Below are 20,761 nucleotides of genomic sequence, written 5' to 3' on the forward strand. Positions count from 1 at the left end.
TAAATTCCTCCTCATCTCCTTTCTAAAGGCATGGGTGGGAAAGGCAGAGAGGGTGAGGAGCCAGACGCGGGCATGTGGGACTAGCTTCGATAGGCATGGCTGTGTGTTTCTGTGCTGTGGGACTGACGGGGCTCAACAGGGTAGTAGTTTGATGCTTCAGCCTGCAGCAACCCAGGAGAGCTGTGTCCCAGATGCTTCATTAGTTTGTTGTTCTGCACATCGATCAAGAGGCGATGAAATCTCCCGTTCACACGCAGCCGCCAGAGCAAACAGTGTACATACAATGATGACAAACGCTGTCATAAATGCAATATCCAGTGCAGAACAGTGCAAGATTGTGTTGCTGAAACCCCGGGGTAGCACGGACAAGAGGGGCCGAAGGGCCTATCTCCGGACAGGGCGACCACCGACGCTGACCGTGTGGAGTTTGCTCGCTTCCCCCTCCGTGGTGGACCGGATGGGGGTCGGGGCAGGGGAGACGAGCTCCGCCTTCCAAGCCTCAATCCAAGCTCAGCCTTCCTCCCGCGCATCCTAGCCCCGACGGGCCGAGTGCCGCCGCCTTCCTCCCCGGACAACAACCGAGGGGAAAAACACAGACGAAATCTCTTCCAACCACCCGAATCCCTCAGGGAATGTCCGTCCTGTCTTCGAAATCAAGCCGTCACAATGGTGCCCGCAGGGCCGGCCTTGGATGTGCGGGGCCCTGGGTACGCGATCAGTCAGCATTATCCTTGTTTTATGGAGCAAATTGGCGCCTGCCTGCGGCAACTTGTGCGGATCTGCGGAACATAAAAGGCTCAACTACAACTTCCAACAACTTACCTGGATCAGAAAAACTGCAGAAATCGGCGCCGTTTCAGACAAGCTGCTAGAGCACCTCAAGGCTCTCGCAATTTCGCGAACTCCCGCAACTGCGGGAGCCCCGGACTTTAAATTTTCCCACGCTGGCTGGAAATCACCCGACCCGACTGAGGAACCCTGGTACGGTTCCTGGACACCCCGGGATGATCCCCAGTGCCGACGGGCTGGATCTTCCAGGAACAACGGAGCTGCAGCTGCCGACTTTGAGGGAACCCCCGTTCGTTATGAAGCTGGAGCTGCCGTCTGTGAGGGAATCCCCGTTCCAGCGCAGGTCCGCAGAAACAGCAGGTACAGCAAACACAGTACCTGGAAACAAAGGGGAAGCCTCCATTGTGTCCGGAAACGTGGCCGACAGGCAGGACTTCAGGTCAGAATGAAGCGCAGGGGACTTCGGCCCCCTCTCCCTACTATCCTACTGGCCAACGTAGTCCCTTGAAAACAAAGTGGAGGACTGAAGGGCAAGGCTGCTTTATCAAAGGTAGCTGAGGGAATGCTCTGGTTCTGTTTCACAGAGACATGGCTCACCCCCAGCTCCCCAGACTCAGCGGTCCAGCCTGAAGGGTTCTCCATCCACCGCATGGACCGTACCCTGGCATCCGGGAAAAGGAGAGGAGGGGGCGTCTGCCTCATGGTCAACTCTGCGTGGTGCTCAGACGTGGCAGTCCTGTCCAACTCCTGCTCTCCACACCTCGAACATCTGGCGGTGAAGTGCCGTCCCTTCTACCTCCCAAGGGAATTCACCTCCATTATCCTGACCGCGGTCTACATCCCACCCCAGGCAGAAGTCCGTCTGGCACTGGAGGAGCTGCACGCCGTGGTCAACAAACACCAGACGTCTTACCCCCGAGGCATTTACCACCATTGCTGGGGACTTCAATAAGGCAAACCTAAAGAAATCACTCCATAACTTCCACCAACATGTCTCCTGCTGCACCAGAGGACCTAACACCCTCGACCACTGCTACACCACCATCAAGAATGCCTATCGTTCTATCCCTCGCCCTCACTTCGGTAAATTCGACCATACCGCGGTGCTGCTTCTTCCTGCCTACAGGCAGCAATTAAAGAGCACACCCCCAGAGGCGAGGACAGTACAGAGATGGTCGGGGGGGGGGGGGGGGGGGGGGTGCAGAAGAACAACGCCAGGACTGTTTGGAGTCTGTAGACTGGGCAATGTTCAAGGACTCGGCAATGGACTTGAACGAATACGCCACAGTCGTTACAGACATAGCAAAGAAATGTGTGGAGGACTACATCCCTACTAAAACCTTCCGAGTGTTTCCCAATCAGAAACATTGGATGAACTTTGAGATCCGCACTCTTCTGAAGTCCAGACACAGGGCATTCACTTCCGATAATACAGTGTCCTACATGAAGTCCAGATACGACCTTGGTAAGGCCATCAAAAAGGCCAAAAGTGACTTCTGCTCCAAACTGGAGGATGAGACAGATGTTCGGCAGCTGTGGCGGGGCCTGAAGGCAATCACCTCCTACAAGGCGAAACCAGGAGGCAGCTCGAATGTCGGTGAAACATCACTCCCTGACGAGCTCAATGCGTTTTACACGCGCTTTGATAGGGAGAATACTGATGTGCCTTCCCGATCCCCCATTTGCTGTGATGGCATTTCAGTCTCAGTCACAGAGGCCGACGTCAGGAAATCCTTCAGAGGGGTGAACCCCCGAAAAGCACCTGGTCCAGATGGTATACCCGGTCGTGTTCTAAAAACCTGTGCGGACCAACTGGCTGGAGTTTTTACGGACATTTTCACCCTCTCACTTCTGAGCTCTGAGGTCCCCACCTGCTTTAAAAGGGCATCAATTATACCAGTGCCCAAGAAGAGTAAGGTGACGTGCCTCAATGACTATCGACCAGTGGCACTAACGCCAGTGGTGATGAAGTGCTTTGAGAGGTTGATCATGGAGCAAATCAACTCCTACCTCGACAAAAACCTGGACCCACTGCAGTTCGCATATCACCACAACAGAACAGTGGATGCAATCTCGCTGGCCCTCCACTGGACCACTTGGACAACAAAAACTCATATGTCAGGCTGTTATTCATCGATTACAGCTCGGCATTTAACACAATCATCCCCTCCAAGCTGGTTACCAAACTCGCAGAACTGGGTCTCTGCGCATCCCTCTACTATTGGATCCTCGACTTCCTCATCCACAGACCACAGTCTGTTCGTATTGGTGGAAATGTGTCAGCCTCGATAACAATCAGCACGGGAGCACCTCAAGGCTGCGTGCTCAGCCCCCCCTGCTGTACTCACTCTAGACTCATGACTGAGTAGCCAATCACATTGCAAACTCCATCATCAAGTTCGCTGATGACACCACTGTTGTGGGGCGTATCACTGATGGGGATGAGTCAGATTATAGAAGAGAGATCGAGCAACTGTCCATATGGTGCCAGCGCAATAACCTGGCCCTCAACACCAGCAAAACCAAGGAACTGATTGTGGACTTGGGAAGGAGTAGGAGGGGGACCCACAGCCCCATTTATATCAACGGGTTGATGGTTGAAAGGGTCAAGAGCTTCAAATTCCTGGGCGTGCACATCTCTGAAGATCTTTCCTGGTCCGAGAACACTAATGCAATTATCAAGAAAGCTCATCAGCGCCTCTACTTCCTGAGAAGATTACGGAGAGTCAGTTTGTCAAGAAAGACTCTCTCTAACTTCAACAGGTGCACAGTAGAGAGCATGCTGACCGGTTGCATCGTGGCTTGGTTCGGCAATTTGAGCGCCATGGCTAGGAAAAGACTACAAAAAGTAGTAAACACTGCCCAGTCCATCATCACCTCTGACCTTCCTTCCATTGAGGGGATTTATCGCAGTCGCTGCCTCAAAAAGGCTGGCAGCATCATCAAAGACCCACACCATCCTGGCCACACACCAACTGCTACCTTCAGGTAGAAGGTACAGGAGCCTGAAGACTGCAACAACCAGGTTCAGGAATAGCTACTTCCCCACAGCCATCAGGCTATTAAACCTGGCTCTGACAAAACTCTGATTATTAATAACCACTTTCTGGTACTTGCACTTTATCAGTTTATTTATTCATTTGTGTATATATTTATATCATGGTATATGGACACATTTATCTGTTTTGTAGTAAATGCCTACTATGTTCTGTGTGCTTAAGCAAAGCAATAATTTCATTGTCCTATACAGGGACACATGACAATAAACTCACTTGAACTTGAATATATAGACGAAAGCTGATCAAGTTCAAGTTGGAATTTATTGTCACATGCACCAATTAAGGTCCAGTGATATTTGAGTTACCATACAGCCATACTGAGTAAAAAGCAACAAGACACACAGCCACATAAAATAAAATCTAACATAAACATCCACCACAGTAGAATCCACATCCTCACTGTGATGGAAGGTAATAAAGTTCAATCATCTTCCCCTTTTGTTCACCCGTGGTCGGGGCTGTTGAACCCTCTGCAGTCGCCGCTCACTGCCGACACACTACATAAAAGCGCCTTTAAATTTCCATGATCCAAAGACATCCTCATGAAGAAGGCCTATGCTTGGACAGCTATCCAGCCAGAAGATGCGAAAGCATTGCGGGAGTTTGCGATATTTATTAGAAGTTTGAAAGAAATGACCACCCTCTTAGACCACATGCAAGAAATGAATGTTGTCAGCAATATGAAAATGATCACTCTAAACTGCCCTAAAGAAAAGTACGGTTCATGTCAAATTTACGCAATGGGAGTATTCAAGATCCTAAACCAATCGCAACTGTCAAAGGTTCCACCTTTACTAAAGCAAAAAGAAGATCAGAACCTAAGGGAAGTAGTTTTGATTCCGCTGTAAATACCTGCAGAAACGAAAGGTCAAAAGGAAGGAGATACATCTACTGTTAAGCCAAGATGGTTCTGCTTGTCATCCAGTGAGAAAACAGAGGAATGACAAAGAGATGGCCCACGAGGGAACCCCCTTCGGGGGAGGGGCTGTCGATGACTGTTCAGCTCGGACCTTGTATCCCATCCCAAGAATGGACACCGGCTTCTCGACAGGTCCAAGGAGAGCTTGTAATAGGAACACTTCTCCATCCGTTTCTCACCACGGATGGCTAACCTGCTGAGTTCTACCGGCACTTTGGAGGGGAATGGACAGGTGACGTGTCAGGTCTGGACCCTTCTTTGGACTGGTGGAGTCGGGGAGAAAGCTGGAAAAAAGAGATGGGGTCAGGACAGACTCCAGGACTTGATTAGGAGGGGGGAGTTTCCTTAATTTGGAGAATTCAATGTTCATGTCATTGGGCTGTCAGCTATGAGGTGCTGTTCCTCCAGTTTGCGTGTCACCTCATTCTGGCAATGGAGGAGGCCCAGGACAGAAAGATCAGTGTGGGAGTGGGAAGGGGAGTTAAAATGGTTGGCAACCGGGAGATCCAGCGGGCCTTGGAGGACCGAGCACAAGTGTAGGGTGAAATGAACGCCTAGTCCTGATACAATAGACATTAGACAATAGCCAATAGGTGCAGGAGTAGGCCATTCGGCCCTTCAAACCAGCACCAATATTCAATGTGATCATGGCTGATCATCCACAATCAGTACCCTGTTCCTGCCTTCTCACCATACCCCCTGACTGCTATCTTTAAGACCCCTACTTTCTCGCTAGAAAGTATTCAGAGAACCTGCCTCCACCGCCCTCTGAGGCAGAGAATTCCACAGACTCACAACTCACTGTGTTGAAAAGTGTTTCCTCATCTCCGTTCTAAATGTCTTACCCCTTATTCTTAATCTGTGGCCCCTGGTTCTGGGCTCCCCCAACATCGGGAACATGCTTCCTGCCTCTAGCGTGTCCAAACCCTTAATAATCCTATATGTTTCCAAATGTTTCATCCTTCTAAACCCCAGAGTATACAAGCCCAGCCGCTCCATTTTCTCAGCATATGACAGTCCGGCCATCCCGGGAATTAACCTGGTGAACTTTTGGAGACCAAAACTGCACACAATACTCCAGGTGTGGTCTCACCAGGGTCCTGTACAACTGCAGGACTTCTTTGCTCCTATACTTAACTCCTCTTGTTATGAAGACCAACATGCCATTCGCTTTCTTCACTGCCTGCTGTACCTGCATGCTTACTTTTAGTCACTGATGAACAAGGACTCCCAGATACAGTTGTACTTCCGCTTTTCCTAACTTGACGCCATTTAGATAATAATCTGCCTTCCTGTTTCTGTTACCAAAGTGGATCTCACATTTATCCACATTAAACTGCATCTGCCATGCATCTGCCCACTCACCCAACCTGTCCAAGTCACCCTGCAATCCCATAGCATCCTCCTCACAGTTCACACTGCCACCCAGCTTTGTGTCATCTGCAAATTTGCTAATGTTACTTTGAATCCCCTCATCTTAATCATTGATGTATATTGTAAATAGCTGCGGTCCCAGCACCGAGCCTTGCGGTACCCCATCAGTCACTGCCTGCCATTCTGAAAGGGACCCGTTAATCCCTACTCTTTGTTTCCTGTCTGCCAACTAATTTTCTATCCATCAGCACTCTACCCCCAATACCATGTGTGCTCATTTTGCCCACTAATCTCCTATGTGGGACCTTATCAAATGCTTTCTGAAAGTCCAGGTACACTACATCCACTGGCTCTCCCTTACCTATTTTCCTAGTTACATCCTCAAGAAATTCCAGAAGATTAGTCAAGCATGATTTCCCCTTTGTAAATAATTGACTCCAGCATCTTCCCCACCACCGATGTCAGGCTAACGCAGTGGTGGAAAACCTGCGGCCTTTTAGGCCACTAAGTGCGACCTTTTGAATTAATCAAAATTTTGTAGAACAAATCCTTTTATTTTTATTAATATGTTTTTGTTCGTCTTTTATTATTTTTATTTTAATCTTTAAATGAACGTATTTAAAATACCAAAGCGTAAAAGAAGATTCAACAAAATTAGCATCTTATAGCATTCAAATGAGCATTTCAACCTCACCTAGTTGTTGTCTCTATGAGATTCAAAGAAGAGGAAGTACTGACACTTTTGAGAAATATAAAAGTGGATAAGTCTCCAGGTCCGGACAGGATATTCCCTAGGACATTGAGGGAAGTTAGTGTAGAAATAGCAGGGGCTATGACAGAAATATTTCAAATGTCATTAGAAACGGGAATAGTACCGGAGGATTGGCGTACTGCGCATGTTGTTCCATTGTTTAAAAAGGGGTCTAAGAGTAAACCTAGCAATTATAGACCTGTTAGTTTGACGTCAGTGGTGGGCAAATTAATGGAAAGGATACTTAGAGATAATATATATAAGCATCTGGATAAACAGGGTCTGATTAGGAACAGTCAACATGGATTTGTGCCTGGAAGGTCATGTTTGACTAATCTTCTTGAATTTTTTGAAGAGGTTACTCGGGAAATTGATGAGGGTAAAGCAGTGGATGTTGTCTATATGGACTTCAGTAAGGCCTTTGACAAGGTTCCTCATGGAAGGTTGGTTAAGAAGGTTCAATGGTTGGGTATTAATGGTGGAGTAGCAAGATGGATTCAACAGTGGCTGAATGGGAGATGCCAGAGAGTAATGGTGGATGGTTGTTTGTCAGGTTGGAGGCCAATGACTAGTGGGGTGCCACAGGGATCTGTGTTGGGTCCACTGTTGTTTGTCATGTACATCAATGATCTGGATGATGGTGTGGTAAATTGGATTAGTAAGTATGCAGATGATACTAAGATAGGTGGGGTTGTGGATAATGAAGTAGATTTTCAACGTCTACAGAGAGATTTATGCCAGTTGGAAGAGTGGGCTGAAAGATGGCAGATGGAGTTTAATGCTGATAAGTGTGAGGTGCTACATCTTGGCAGGACAAATCAAAATAGGACGTACATGGTAAATGGTAGGGAATTGAAGAATGCAGGTGAACAGAGGGATGGTAAAGAAAGGGTGGTAAAGAAAGCTTTTGGTGTGCTGGCCTTTATAAATCAGAGCATTGAGTATAGAAGTTGGGATGTAATGTTAAAATTGTACAAGGCATTGGTGAGGCCAATTCTGGAGTATGGTGTACAATTTTGGTCGCCTAATTATAGGAAGGATGTCAACAAAATAGAGAGAGTACAGAGGAGATTTACTAGAATGTTGCCTGGGTTTCAGCAACTAAGTTACAGAGAGAGGTTGAACAAGTTAGGGCTTTATTCTTTGGAGCGCAGCAGGTTAAGGGGGGACTTGATAGAGGTCTTTAAAATGATGAGAGGGATAGACAGAGTTGACGTGGATAAGCTTTTCCCACTGAGAGTAGGGAAGATTCAAACAAGGGGACATGACTTGAGAATTAAGGGACTGAAGTTTAGGGGTAACATGAGGGGGAACTTCTTTACTCAGAGAGTGGTGGCTGTGTGGAATGAGCTTCCAGTGAAGGTGGTGGAGGCAGGTTCGTTTTTATCATTTAAAAATAAATTGGATAGTTATATGGACGGGAAAGGAATGGAGGGTTATGGTCTGAGCGCAGGTATATGGGACTAGGGGAGAATACGTGTTCGGCACGGACTAGAATGGTTGAGATGGCCTGTTTCCGTGCTGTAATTGTTATATGGTTATATGGTTATATATGGTCTCCAAGGCTGCAGATGGAATTGATTGAGCTCTCAGAAAATGACATTTTAAAGTCCTTATTTGACGCTGAAAGATCCGATTGAAATATAGAAAAATGCAATAGAATATCCACGTCTTCGGCAACATGCACGAACAATGCTTTCTTGCTTTTCAACCACTTATTGCTGCGAATCTGTTCTTCTATCTAACCCAAATCAAGACGCCCTTAAGGTCACAAATGACGGATACCCATCTAGAAGATCAGCTGAAACAGCGTACCTCCATGTTGCAACCAAATATTCAAATGCTTTCCCACAAAAAACAGTCACAACAAAGTCATCAAAAGGTTAGTTAACTTTAGAATTAACAAAGCTTTTTCATTTTCTTGAAGTTAGTACATATTAGTTAGATTTTTACAAAATACAGTACATTTTGAACTATATCTAATTGAAGTTTTATGGATGCGGCCTTATTAGATTACAGCTAATTTAGTGCGGCATTCCAACATGAAAAGGGTCCCCACCCCTGGGCTAACATCTATAATTCTGTTTTCTCTCTCCCGCCTTTCTTAAAAAGTGCAATAACATTAGCTACCCTCCAATCCACAGGAACTGATCCTGAATCTATAGAACATTGGAAAATGATCACCAATGCGTCCAAGATTTCTAGAGCCACTTCCTTAAGTACCCTGGGATGCAGACCATCAGGCTCTGGGGATTTATCAGCTTTCAGTCCCATCAGTCTACCCAACACCATTTTCTGCTTAATGTGGATTTCCTTCCGTTCCTCCGTCACCCTAGATCCTCTTGCCTCAAGTACATCAGGAGGATTGTTTGTGGCCTCTTTAGTGCAGACGGATCCAAAGTACCTGTTCAACTCATCTGGCATTTCCTTGTTCCCCATAATAAATTCACCTTTCTCAGTTTTCAAGAGTCCAACTTTGGTCTTAATCATTTGTTTCCTCTTCACATACGTAAATGCTGGTTTAGAAAGAGAGACACAATCTCCTGGAGTAACTTGCACGTCTGGAGAGCATGGACAGGCAACATTCTAGGTCAGGACCCTTCTTCAGACTGCTTGGTGTGGGGCAGTGGAGAAAGTTGGAAAGGAGAGGTGGGAGTGGTCGCCTTAGATTCCCTTCCCTCTACAGACACGGCCTGACCCACTGAGTTCCTCCACCGCTTCACAGGGAATGGACAGATGACGTTTTGAGTCAGGACCCTTCTTCAGACTGAGTGGAGAGGGTGGGGGGAGGAAGCTGGAAAAGGGAGATGGGAGCTGGACAAAGCCTGGCAAGTGATAGGTGGACACAAAATTCTGGAGTAACTCAGCTGGACAGGCAGCATCTCTCGAGAAAAGGAATGGGTGATGTTTCAGTTTGAGACCCTTCTTCAGAAGTGATAGGTGGATATAGGTGAGGGAGACACAAGATACTGCAGATGCTGGAATCTTGTATGGAACACAAGATAGGACAAGATTGGAAGGATATGGACCAAACACAGGCAGGTGGGACTAGTGTAGCTGGGACATGTTGGTCGGTGTGGGCAAGTTGGGCCAAAGGGCCGGTTTCCACACTGTATCACTCTATGACTCTAACACAAAGTGCTGCAGTAACTCAGTGAGACAGGCAGCATCTCTGGAGAACAAGGATAGGTGACGTTTCACAGAGTGCTGGTGTAACTCAGCGGGTCAGGCAGCATCTCTGGAGAACAAGGGTAGATGACATTCCGGGACAGGACACTGCTTCACACTGACACGATGTTAACAGATGAGGGGGCGATTGGTAGATGAGTGAAGTAAGTGACAGAGGCGAGAGAAAATAAGAATCTAATAGGGTGTGAGATAAGGAGAGAGGAATGTATATGTACAGCTTTAAGGGACGTTGGTCAGGTAGCATTTGGAGGATTGCATACAGTTCTGGTCACTCCATTACAGGACTGATGTGGAGGCTTTGGGGAAGGTGCAGAGATGGTTAACCAGAATAGTTTAAAAACAAGGAACTGCAGATGCTTGTTTACAAAAAAGGGCATAAAGTGCTGTAGTAACTCAGCGGGATAGGCAGCATCTCTGGAGAGATGGAAATGGGTGACTGAAGAAACAACCCGAAGCGTTACCCATTCCTTCCACCATTTTGTGTCTGCATAAACAGCGCCTATCTATCCATGTGGCGGTGTGCCAGCAGGCTGGAGGAGCGGGCAAAGGCCTTGCCACAGAGCGGGCAGGTGAAGGGGTGCTGGCCGGTGTGGGTGCGCCGATGCTGCCACAGGCTGGACATGCGGGTGAATCCCTTGCCACACTCAGTGCACACAAAGGGTCTCTCTCCGATGTGTATCCGCTGGTGCTGCCGCAGCCCCAATGATCTCGTCACAGTGGGAGCAGCTGCTCGCCGGCGTGGGTCCGCTGGTGCTGCCGCAACCCCCGCGAGCTGTCAAACTGCTCACCGCAGTACGGGCAGTCGTAGGGCTGGCCACTGATGTGCACATGCTGGTGAGACAGGGCGTGGGAGGCCTTGGCAAAGCGCTCTCCACACAAGGGGCTGGGGACGGGACGGTCGCCGGCGTGCACCCGCTGGTGGGACACCAGCTTTGAGGAGCAGGTGAAGCCCTTGCCGCACTGGGCGCAGGTATAGGGGCGTTCGCTGGTGTGGGTTCGCTGGTGCACCAGCAGGTGACTAGACTGGGTGAAGCCCTTGCCGCTCTGGGCGCAGGAGTAGGGACGCTCGCCAGTGTGGGTGCGCTGGTGCTTCAGCAGGTTGCCGGAGTGGGCGAAGCCCTTGCCGCACTGGGCGCAGGTGTATGGACGCTCGCCAGTGTGGGTGCGCTGGTGTATCAGCAGGGTGCCGGACTGGGTGAAGCCCTTGCCGCACTGGGCACAGGTGTAGGGGCGCTCGCCGGTGTGGGTGCGCTGGTGCTCCAGCAGGCTGTCGGAGCGGATGAAGCCCTTGCCACACTGGACGCAGGTGAAGGGACGCTCGCCGGTGTGGGTGCGCTGGTGGGACAGCAGCCCGATGGAGCGGGTGAAGCCCTTTCCGCACTGGGTGCACATAAAGGGGCGCTCGCCAGTGTGGGTGCGCTGGTGCACCAGCAGGTGACTGGACTGGGTGAAGCCCTTGCTGCACTGTGTGCAGGTGTAGGGGCGCTCGCCGGTGTGGGTGCGCTGGTGCTTCAGCAGGTTGCTGGAGTGGGTGAAGTCCTTGCCGCAGTCGCTGCAGATGTAGGGCCGCTCCCCGGTGTGCACGCGCCGGTGCACCTGCAGGTCCGGTGACGACTTGAAGCCTTTGCCGCAATCGGAGCAGGTGAAGGGCCGCTCACTGCTGTGCACCCGCCGGTGCTCCCGCAGCCCTGACAACTGGGCAAAGCTCTTGTCGCACGTGGAGCAGCAATAGGGCTTCTCGCCCGTGTGCACCTGCCGGTGGGTCTTCAGGTAATTCGCTGTCTTGAAGCTCTTGCCGCAGTCGGAGCAGATGAAGGGCCTCTCGCCGGAGTGCACGCGGTTGTGCCGCAGCAGGCTGCTGGAGCGGGTAAAGCACTTGCCGCACACCGAGCAGTCGAAGGGGCGTTCTCCCGTGTGCACCCGCAGGTGGATCTCCAGCTCGCTCGGATTCTGCCAGGCCTTGCCACACACGTCACACTCATAACGCTTCTCCTTGTTGCGCCCCGTCATGTGGTCCTCCATCGAAGCTCAGCCCCTCGAAGCTCAGTCCGCACACCGAGCAGATGGGGGGGCACCCTGGCCGCCCTCAATGTCCGTTCACGTCCTCGTCTCTCCGTCCACACCAGCAGCTCCTAAACCCTACAGGAGGGGAACACAGAGGGTCAACAAGCTGGCAAACAGGACATTACTAGCACATGGTACACAAAAATGCTGGAGAAACTCAGCGGGTGCAGCAGCATCTATGGAGCGAAGGAAATAGGTAACGTTTCAAGCCGAAACCCTTCTTCAGACTGATAGGGTGGGCGGGGAGAAGGAAGGAAAAAGGAGGAGGAGCCCGAGGGCGGGGGGATGGGAGGAGACAGCTCGAGGGCTAAGGAAGGGGAGGAGAGAACAAGGGCTGACAAAATTGGGAAAAATCAATGTTCATGCCCACCGGATGCAGGCTCCCCAAGCGGATTATGAGGTGCTGTTCCTCCAATTTCCGGTGTTGCTCACTCTGGCAATGGAGGAGACCCAGGACAGAGAGGTCGGATTGGGAATGGGAGGGGGAGTTGAAGTGCTGAGCCACCGGGAGGTCAGGTAGGTTCTTGCGGACCGAGCGGAAGTGTTCGGCGAAACGATCGTCCAACCTCCGCTTAGTCTCAACGATGTAGATCAGCTGACATCTAGAGCAGCAAATGCAGTAGATGAGGTTGGAGGAGATACAGGTGAACCTCTGTCGCACCTGGAACGACTGCTTGGGTCCTTGATTGGAGTCGAGGGGGGAGATAAAGGGACAGGTGTTGCATTTCTTGCGGTTGCAACGGAAAGTGCCCGGGGAGGGGGTGGTACGTGAGGGAAGGGAAGAATTGACAAGAGAGTTGCGGAGGGAGCGGTCTTTGCGGAAGGCAGACATTGGGGGAGATGGGAAGATGTGGCGAGTGGTGGGGTCACGTTGGAGGTGGCGAAAATGACGTAGGATTATTTGTTGTATGTGACGGCTGGTGGGGTGAAAGGTGAGGACTAGGGGAATTCTGCCCTTGTTGCGAGTGCGGGGATGGGGAGAGAGAGCAGTGTTGCGGGGTATGGAAGAGACCCTGGTGCGAGCCTCATCTATGGTGGGAGAGGGGAACCCCCGTTCCCTGAAGAATGAGGACATTTCAGATGCCCTGGTGCGGAACGCCTCATCCTGGGAGCAGATGCAGCGTAGGCGGAGGAATTGGGAGTGAGGGATGGAGTCCTTACAGGAGGCAGGGTGGGAAGAAGTGTAGTCCAGATAGCCATGGGAGTCAGTGGGTTTGTAGTGGATGTCGGTCAGAAGTCTATCACCTGCGATGGAGATGGTGAGGTCAAGGAATGGTAGGGAAGTGTCGGAAATAGTCCAGGTGTATTTGAGTGCCGGATGGAAGTTGGTGGTGAAGTGGATGAAGTCAGTCAGTTGTGTGCGGGTGCAGGAGGTGGCCCCAAAGCAGTCGTCGATGTAACGGAGATAGAGGTCAGGGATGGGGCCCTGGTACGTATTGAACAAGCATTGTTCGACGTACCCGACAAAGAGGCAGGCATAGCTGGGGCCCATGCATGTGCCCATAGCTACGCCTTGTGTTTGGAGGAAATGGGAGGAGTCAAACGTGAAGTTATTGAGGGTAAGGACCAGCTCCGCTAGGCAGTGGAGAGTGTCAGTGGCTGGGTATAGGTTGCTTCTCTGGTCGAGGAATAACCGGAGGGCTTTGAGGCCATCCTGGTGGGGGATGGAGGTGTAGAGTGACTGGACGTCCATGGTGAAGACGAGGGGGTGAGGGCCTAGAGAATGGAATGCGCGGAGGCGGCGGAGAGTGTCTGAGGTGTCTTGTGCATTACTAGCACATATTGGGTCCGTTTATGGCGAAGGAAACCATTATATAATTCTGCGCGGCACAGTGGCGCAGCGCTACAGTTGCTGCCTCAGAGCCAGAGTTGCGTGTTCGATCCTGACTATGGGTGCTGTCTGTGTGGAGTTTATACGTTCTCTCCTTGACCTGCATGGGTTTTTACCCCGGGTTCAGGGTTGTACATTAATCGGCCTCCGGAAAATTGTTAAATTGTCCCTAAGGTTTCAGGTCAGGCGATGCCCGAGCCTACAGTTCATCTAGGGCTAACCTGAAGAGGGGCATCAAGAAGGCCAAGCACTGCCATAAGCTAAGGATTGAGGGGCACTTCAATAACAACTCCGACCCCCGACGCATGCGGCAAGGCATCCAGGCCATCAAGGACTATAGACCCACCAACACTACCCCCACATCCAGCGACGCCTCCTTCCTGGATGAGCTTAACCACTTTGATGGCTGCTTTGACAGGGACAATCTAGAGATGGCCATCAAGGCTGTGCTCTCTGCTGATCACCAGCCCCTCACACTCACCCCCTACGACGTGTACGTGGCACTGAGTAGGACTAATTCACGTAAGGCTGCTGGCCCTGACGGCATCCCCGGGCGCGTCCTCAGGGCCTATGCTGCGCAGCTGACAGACGTCTGGACTGACATCTTCAACCTGTCACTTGCCCAAGCAGTTGTCCCCACGTGCCTTAAAACCACCTCCATCGTGCCGGTGCCAAAACACTCCACTGCGGCAAGCCTCAACGACTTCCGCCCAGTTGCACTTACTCCCATCATCACCAAGTGCTTCGAGAGGCTGGTCCTGGCACACCTCAAAGGCTGCCTACCTCCGATACTGGGTATCTATCAGTTCGCCTACCACAAGAACAGGAGTACGGAGGATGCCATCTCAACGGCACTTCACTCCGCCCTCTCCCACCTCGACAACAGAGACACTTACGTAAGAACGCTGTTCATCGATTACAGCTCAGCATTCAACACCATTATACCCTCTAAACTTGTGAGGAAAGGGTTAATAGGGATAATTGATTTAGACTAAAGGATCCTGAGAAATAGCTGAGGTAGGATAATAGTGAGCTTTCAGCACAAACACCCGACTTGGCTAGATTAGTAACAGCGAGAGAACAGGTAGTGACATTTCAAGGCTGAGAGTTAGAAGTTAAGCAGTCCGGCAGGAACATTACGAGAACTAGGAAAAAGGGCATGAACTACTCTGTACTGCATAAGATACATGAATATTACGACAACACCCAGCATGACAAGATGTCTCATTTAAATACACATGCAATGTATGATTTGGGAGGTACCCTAGGCATTGCATGACGTTCCGAGGCGTTCCGGTTAGAGTGTGAACCTCAGTGCTCTGATTGGAAGGAGCCAGAAGGGGAGGCTGATTCAGCCAAATAGTGCTGTATAAGTAGAGGATGGTTTCCTGGTCTCAGTGTGTCCCGGTTGGAAAGACACCCGGGGGCTGCAGACTCGTAAATAAAGGAGTTTCTTGTTTCCACGACTTTGTCTCTGGCATCGTGATTGTGAGCACTCACATTTGCATCTCACAAAACTGATCACCAAACTCGGTGATCTGGGCATCGACCCCTCCCTCTGCAATTGGATATTGGACTTTCTAACCAACAGACCCCAGTCTGTTAGGTTAGACAAGCACACCTCTTCAACCCTCACCCTGAACACCGGCGTTCCACAGTGCTGTGCTGAGCCCCCTCCTCTACTCCCTCTTCACCTACGACTGCACACCTGTACATGGTACTAACACCATCATCAAGTATGCAGATGATACAACGGTGATTGGCCTCATCAGCAACAATGAGTCGGCCTATAGGGAGGAGGTCCAGCTCCTAGCAGCATGGTGCGCTGACAACAACCTGGCCCTTAACTCCAAGAAGACCAAGGAGCTCATTGTAGACTTCAGAAGGTCTAGGGGTGGCACGCACACCCCCATCCATATTAACGGGACGGAGGTGGAACGTGTTTCCATCTTTAGGTTTCTGGGGGTCAACATCTCCGATGACCTCTCTTGGACCCACAATACCTCAACTCTGGTCAAGAAGGCTCACCAGCGTCTCTTCCTCCTGAGGAGACTGAAGAAGGTCCATCTGTCTCCTCAGATTCTGGTGAACTTCTGCACCATCGAGAGCATCCTTTCCAACTGTATCACAGGCAACTGCTCTGTCTCCGACCGGAAAGCACTGCAGAGGGTGGTGAAAATTGCCCAACGCATCACCGGTTCCTCGCTCCCCTCCATTGAGTCTGTCCAAAGCAAGCGTTGTCTACAAAGGGCGCTCAGCATCGTCAAGGACTGCTCTCACCTCAACCACAGACTGTTTATCCTCCTACCATCCGGGAGGCGCTACAGGTCTCTCCGTTGCCGGACCAGCAGGTCCAGGAACAGCATCTTCCCTGCGGCTGTTACACTACTCAACACTGTACCTCGGTGATTGCCAATCCCCCCCCCCGGACACTCCTTCCAACAGACAAAAATTGCACTACTACGACTGTATGCATGTAAATATATTTAATTTATTGCTCATATTCTATGTCGCTCTTCTAGGGAGATGCAAACTGAATTTTGTTGACTCTGTACTGTACACTGCACAATGACAATAAAGTTTGAATCTGAATCTGAATCTGGATAGTGCTAGTGTACGGGGTGATCGCTGGTCGGCGTGGATTCCGCGGGCCGAAAGACCTGTTTCCGCGCTGCAGCTCTAAACTAAACCAAAGAAGGGTCTCGACCCAAAATGTCACCCATTCCTTCTCTCCACAGATGCTGCCTGACCCGCTGAGTTACTACAGTATTTGGTGTCTATCTTCTCCACAGATGCTGCCTGACCCGCTGAGTTACTCCAGCACTTTGTCATAGATTCATAGAGTGACACAGCATTGGAAAGAGGCCCTTCAGCCCAACTCGTACCTGCACCCCTAGATCCCTCGGCTCCACACATTCTCCCAGCGCCCGCCATTCAGTGAAGATCCTGACCTGGTTTGACTTCCTAAACAGCAATACCCTCCCCACCCCCAAACAATGTGACCTCCTCCCTGTGGCTCCCTGCCCCTTACCCTTGCCGCCGCCTCCTGCTCACTACCATTTTGCTCCCTCCCCCCTCCTCCCCACCTCAAACAATGTGAACCCCACCTGGTTCCATACCCCCTTCCTGGGCTCACTTGACCCCTCTCTCCCCCCCCCCCCCAGTTCCCTGACCCCCCCATTCACCCCCCTCGGCACCAAACCCACTCCCCTTTGAATCCTCCCCCTCCCTTGGCTCCCTACTTTCCCCCGCTACTCACTTCACCCCCTTACCAGCTTCTCACCCCTCTCCTCGCTCCCTCCACTCTCTCCCAGACACTCTCTCTCTCTGACTGTCACTCTCTCTCTCTCTGTCCCTCTCTGGCTCTCTCTATCTAACGTCGGTAGTGGGGAAACTGCTAGAATCAGTTATTAAAGATGGGATAGCAGCACATTTGGAAAGTGGTGAAATCATTGGACAAAGTCAGCATGGATTTATGAAAGGCAAATCATGTCTGACGAATCCTATAGAATTTTTCGAGGATGTAACTAGTAGAGTGGATAAGGGAGAACCAGTGGATGTGTTATATCTGGACTTTCAGAAGGCTTTCGACAAGGTCCCACATAAGAGATTAGTATACAAACTTAAAGCACACGGTATTGGGGGTTCAGTATTGATGTGGATAGAGAACTGCTGGCAGACAGGAAGCAAAGAGTAGGAGTAAACAGGTCCTTTTCAGAATGGCAGGCAGTGACTAGTGGGGTACCGCAAGGCTCAGTGCTGGGACCCCAGCTATTTACAATATATATTAATGATTTGGACGAGGGAATTGAATGCAACATCTCCAAGTTTGCGGATGACACGAAGCTGGGGGGCAGTGTTAGCTGTGAGGAGGATGCTAGGAGGCTGCAAGGTGACTTGGATAGGCTGGATGAGTGGGAAAATGCATGGCAGATGCAGTATAATGTGGATAAATGTGAGGTTATCCACTTTGGTGGCAAAAACAGGAAAGTAGATTATTATCTGAATGGTGGCCGATTAGGAAAGGGGGAGATGCAACGAGACCTGGGTGTCATGGTACACCAGTCATTGAAGGTAGGCATGCAGGTGCAGCAGGCAGTGAAGAAAGCGAATGGTATGTTAGCATTCATAGCAAAAGGATTTGAGTATAGGAGCATGGAGGTTCTACTGCAGTTGTACCGGGTCTTGGTGAGACCACACCTTGAGTATTGCGTACAGTTTTGGTCTCCTAATCTGAGGAAAGACATTCTTGCCATAGAGGGAGTACAGAGAAGGTTCACCAGACTGATTCCTGGGATGTCAGGACTTTCTATGAAGAAAGACTGTATAGACTCGGCTTGTACTCGCTAGAATTTAGAAGATTGAGGGGGGATCTTGTAGAAACTTACAAAATTCTTAAGGGGTTGGACAGGCTAGATGCAGGAAGATTGTACCCGATGTTGGGGAAATCCAAAATAAGGGGTCACAGTTTAAGGATAAGAGATTAGTATACAAACTTAAAGCACACGGTATTGGGGGTTCAGTATTGATGTGGATAGAGAACTGGCTGGCAGACAGGAAGCAAAGTAAACGGGTCCTTTTCAGAATGGCAGGCAGTGACTAGTGGGGTACCGCAAGGCTCAGTACTGGGACCCCAGCTATTTATAATATATATTAATGATTTGGACGAGGGAATTGAATGCAACATCTCCAAGTTTGCGGATGACATGAAGCTGGGGGGCAGTGTTTGCTGTGAGGAGGATGCTAGGAGGCTGCAAGGTGGCTTGGATAGGCTGGGTGAGTGGGCAAATGCATGGCAGATGCAGTATAATGTGGATAAATGTGAGGTTATCCACTTTGGTGGTAAAAACAGGAAAGTAGACTATTATCTGAATGGTGGCCGATTAGGAAAAGGGGAGATGCAACGTGACCTGGGTGTCATGTTACACCAGTCATTAAAAGTAGGCATGCAGGTGCAGCAGGCAGTGAAGAAAGCAAATGGTATGTTAGCATTCATAGCAAAAGGATTTGAGAATAGGAGCAGCGAGGTTCTACTGCAGTTGTACAGGGTCATGGTGAGACCACACCTGGAGTATTGTGTACAGTTTTGGTCTCCTAATCTGTGGAAAGACATTCTTGCCATAGAGGGAGTACAGAGAAGGTTCACCAGACTGATTCCTGGGATGTCAGGACTTTCATATGAAAAAAGACTGGATAGACTCGGCTTGTACTCGCTAGAATTTAGAAGATTGAGGGGGGATCTTATTGAAAATTACAACATTCTTAAGGGGTTGGACAGGCTAGATGCAGGAAGATTGTTCCCGATGTTGGGGAAGTCCAGAACAAGGGGTCACAGTTTAAGGATAAGGGGGAAATCTTTTAGGACCGAGATGAGGAAAACATTTTTCACACAGAGAGTGGTGAATCTCTGGAATTTTCTGCCACAGAAGGTAGTTGAGGCCAGTTCATTGGCTATATTTAAGAGGGAGTTAGATGTGGCCCTTGTGGCTAAAGGTATCAGGGGGTATGGAGAGAAGGCAGGTACAGGATACTGAGTTGGATGATCAGCCATGATCATATTGAATGACGGTGCAGGCTCGAAGGGCCGAATAGCCTACTCCTGCACCTATTGTCTATTTTTCTATCTCTCTGTCTGTCTCTGTCTCTCTCTCTCTCTGTCCCTCCCTGGCTCTCTCTATTTCTGTTTATCTCTCTTTCTGTCTCCCTCTCTCTCTGCCCATCTCTCCGTCTGTCTGTACCTCACTGTCTCTCTCTCTCCCTGTCTCTGCCTCTCTCTCTCTCTCTCTCTGTCTCCCTCTCGCTCTCAGCCCATCCCTCTTTCTCACTCTCCGTCTGTCTGTCTCTCTCTTTCTGTCTCCCTCTCCCTCTATCCATCTCTGTTTCTGTCTCTCTGTCCGGGGCAGCTCCCGCTCCCCTCATCCCCGACTCTACTCCCCACCAGATGTGCGTGTGTGTGTGGGGGGGGGACTCACGGTCACCGTGGCCGCCCTCAATGTCCGCTCCTTCACGTCCCCATCTCTCCGTCCACAGCAACGGCTCCTAACCCCTGCAGGAGGGAACACAGAGGGTCAACAAGCTGGTAAACAGGACATTACTGACACGGCAACGTCACTGGCGCCTGAAGGGGGGGAGGGGGAGGTGACGGTGACGTGGAGCCGCCGCACGGACCTGGAGCTGGAACCGTCACCATCGGGTATCCGCGTCTCATCAACCGTCCGTCAACTGTCGCTCGCCCACCCCGCCCACCCTGCACCGACACGTCACTGCACCCCGCCCACCCTGCACCTCACGTCAATGCACCCCGCCCACCCTGCACCTCACGTCACTGCACCCCGCCCACCCTGCACCGTCACGTCACTGCACCCCGCCCACCCTGCACCGACACGTCACTGTAACCCGCGCACCCTGCACCGACACGTCACTGCAACCCGCCCACCCTGCACCGTCAAGTCACTGCACCCCGCCCACCCTGCACCGTCACGTCACTGCACCCCGCCCACCCTGCACCGACACGTCACTGCACCCCGCCCACCCTGCACCGACTCGTCCCTGCAACCCGCCCACCCTGCACCGTCACGTCACTGCACCCCGCCCACCCTGCACCGCACGTCACTGCACCCCGCCCACCCTGCACCAAAGATCCTATAGCGGAGCTATAGGATCTTTGCCCTGCACCGCACGTCACTGCACCCCGCCCACCCTGCACCGGAACGTCACTGCACCCCGCCCACCCTGCACCGTAACGTCCTGCACCCCGCCCACCCTGCACCGACACGTCCTGCAAC

The 20,761-nt window shown here is 50.9% G+C and overlaps 1 long non-coding RNA gene across 1 annotated transcript; it reads right to left on the reverse strand.

Annotated features, from left to right (window-relative positions):
• Nucleotides 1-12,168: 12,168 nt before the first annotated feature.
• Nucleotides 12,169-20,209, reverse strand: LOC116969971. The gene is made up of 3 exons (XR_004410978.1): nucleotides 20,145-20,209; nucleotides 19,949-20,022; nucleotides 12,169-12,220 (listed from the first exon to the last, which is right to left on the reverse strand). It is a non-coding gene; the product is annotated as an uncharacterized LOC116969971 (long non-coding RNA).
• Nucleotides 20,210-20,761: the final 552 nt, after the last annotated feature.

The sequence above is a fragment of the Amblyraja radiata genome, unplaced genomic scaffold, assembly GCF_010909765.2.
Source record: "Amblyraja radiata isolate CabotCenter1 unplaced genomic scaffold, sAmbRad1.1.pri scaffold_448_ctg1, whole genome shotgun sequence".
NCBI classification, from domain to species: Eukaryota; Metazoa; Chordata; class Chondrichthyes; order Rajiformes; family Rajidae; genus Amblyraja; species Amblyraja radiata.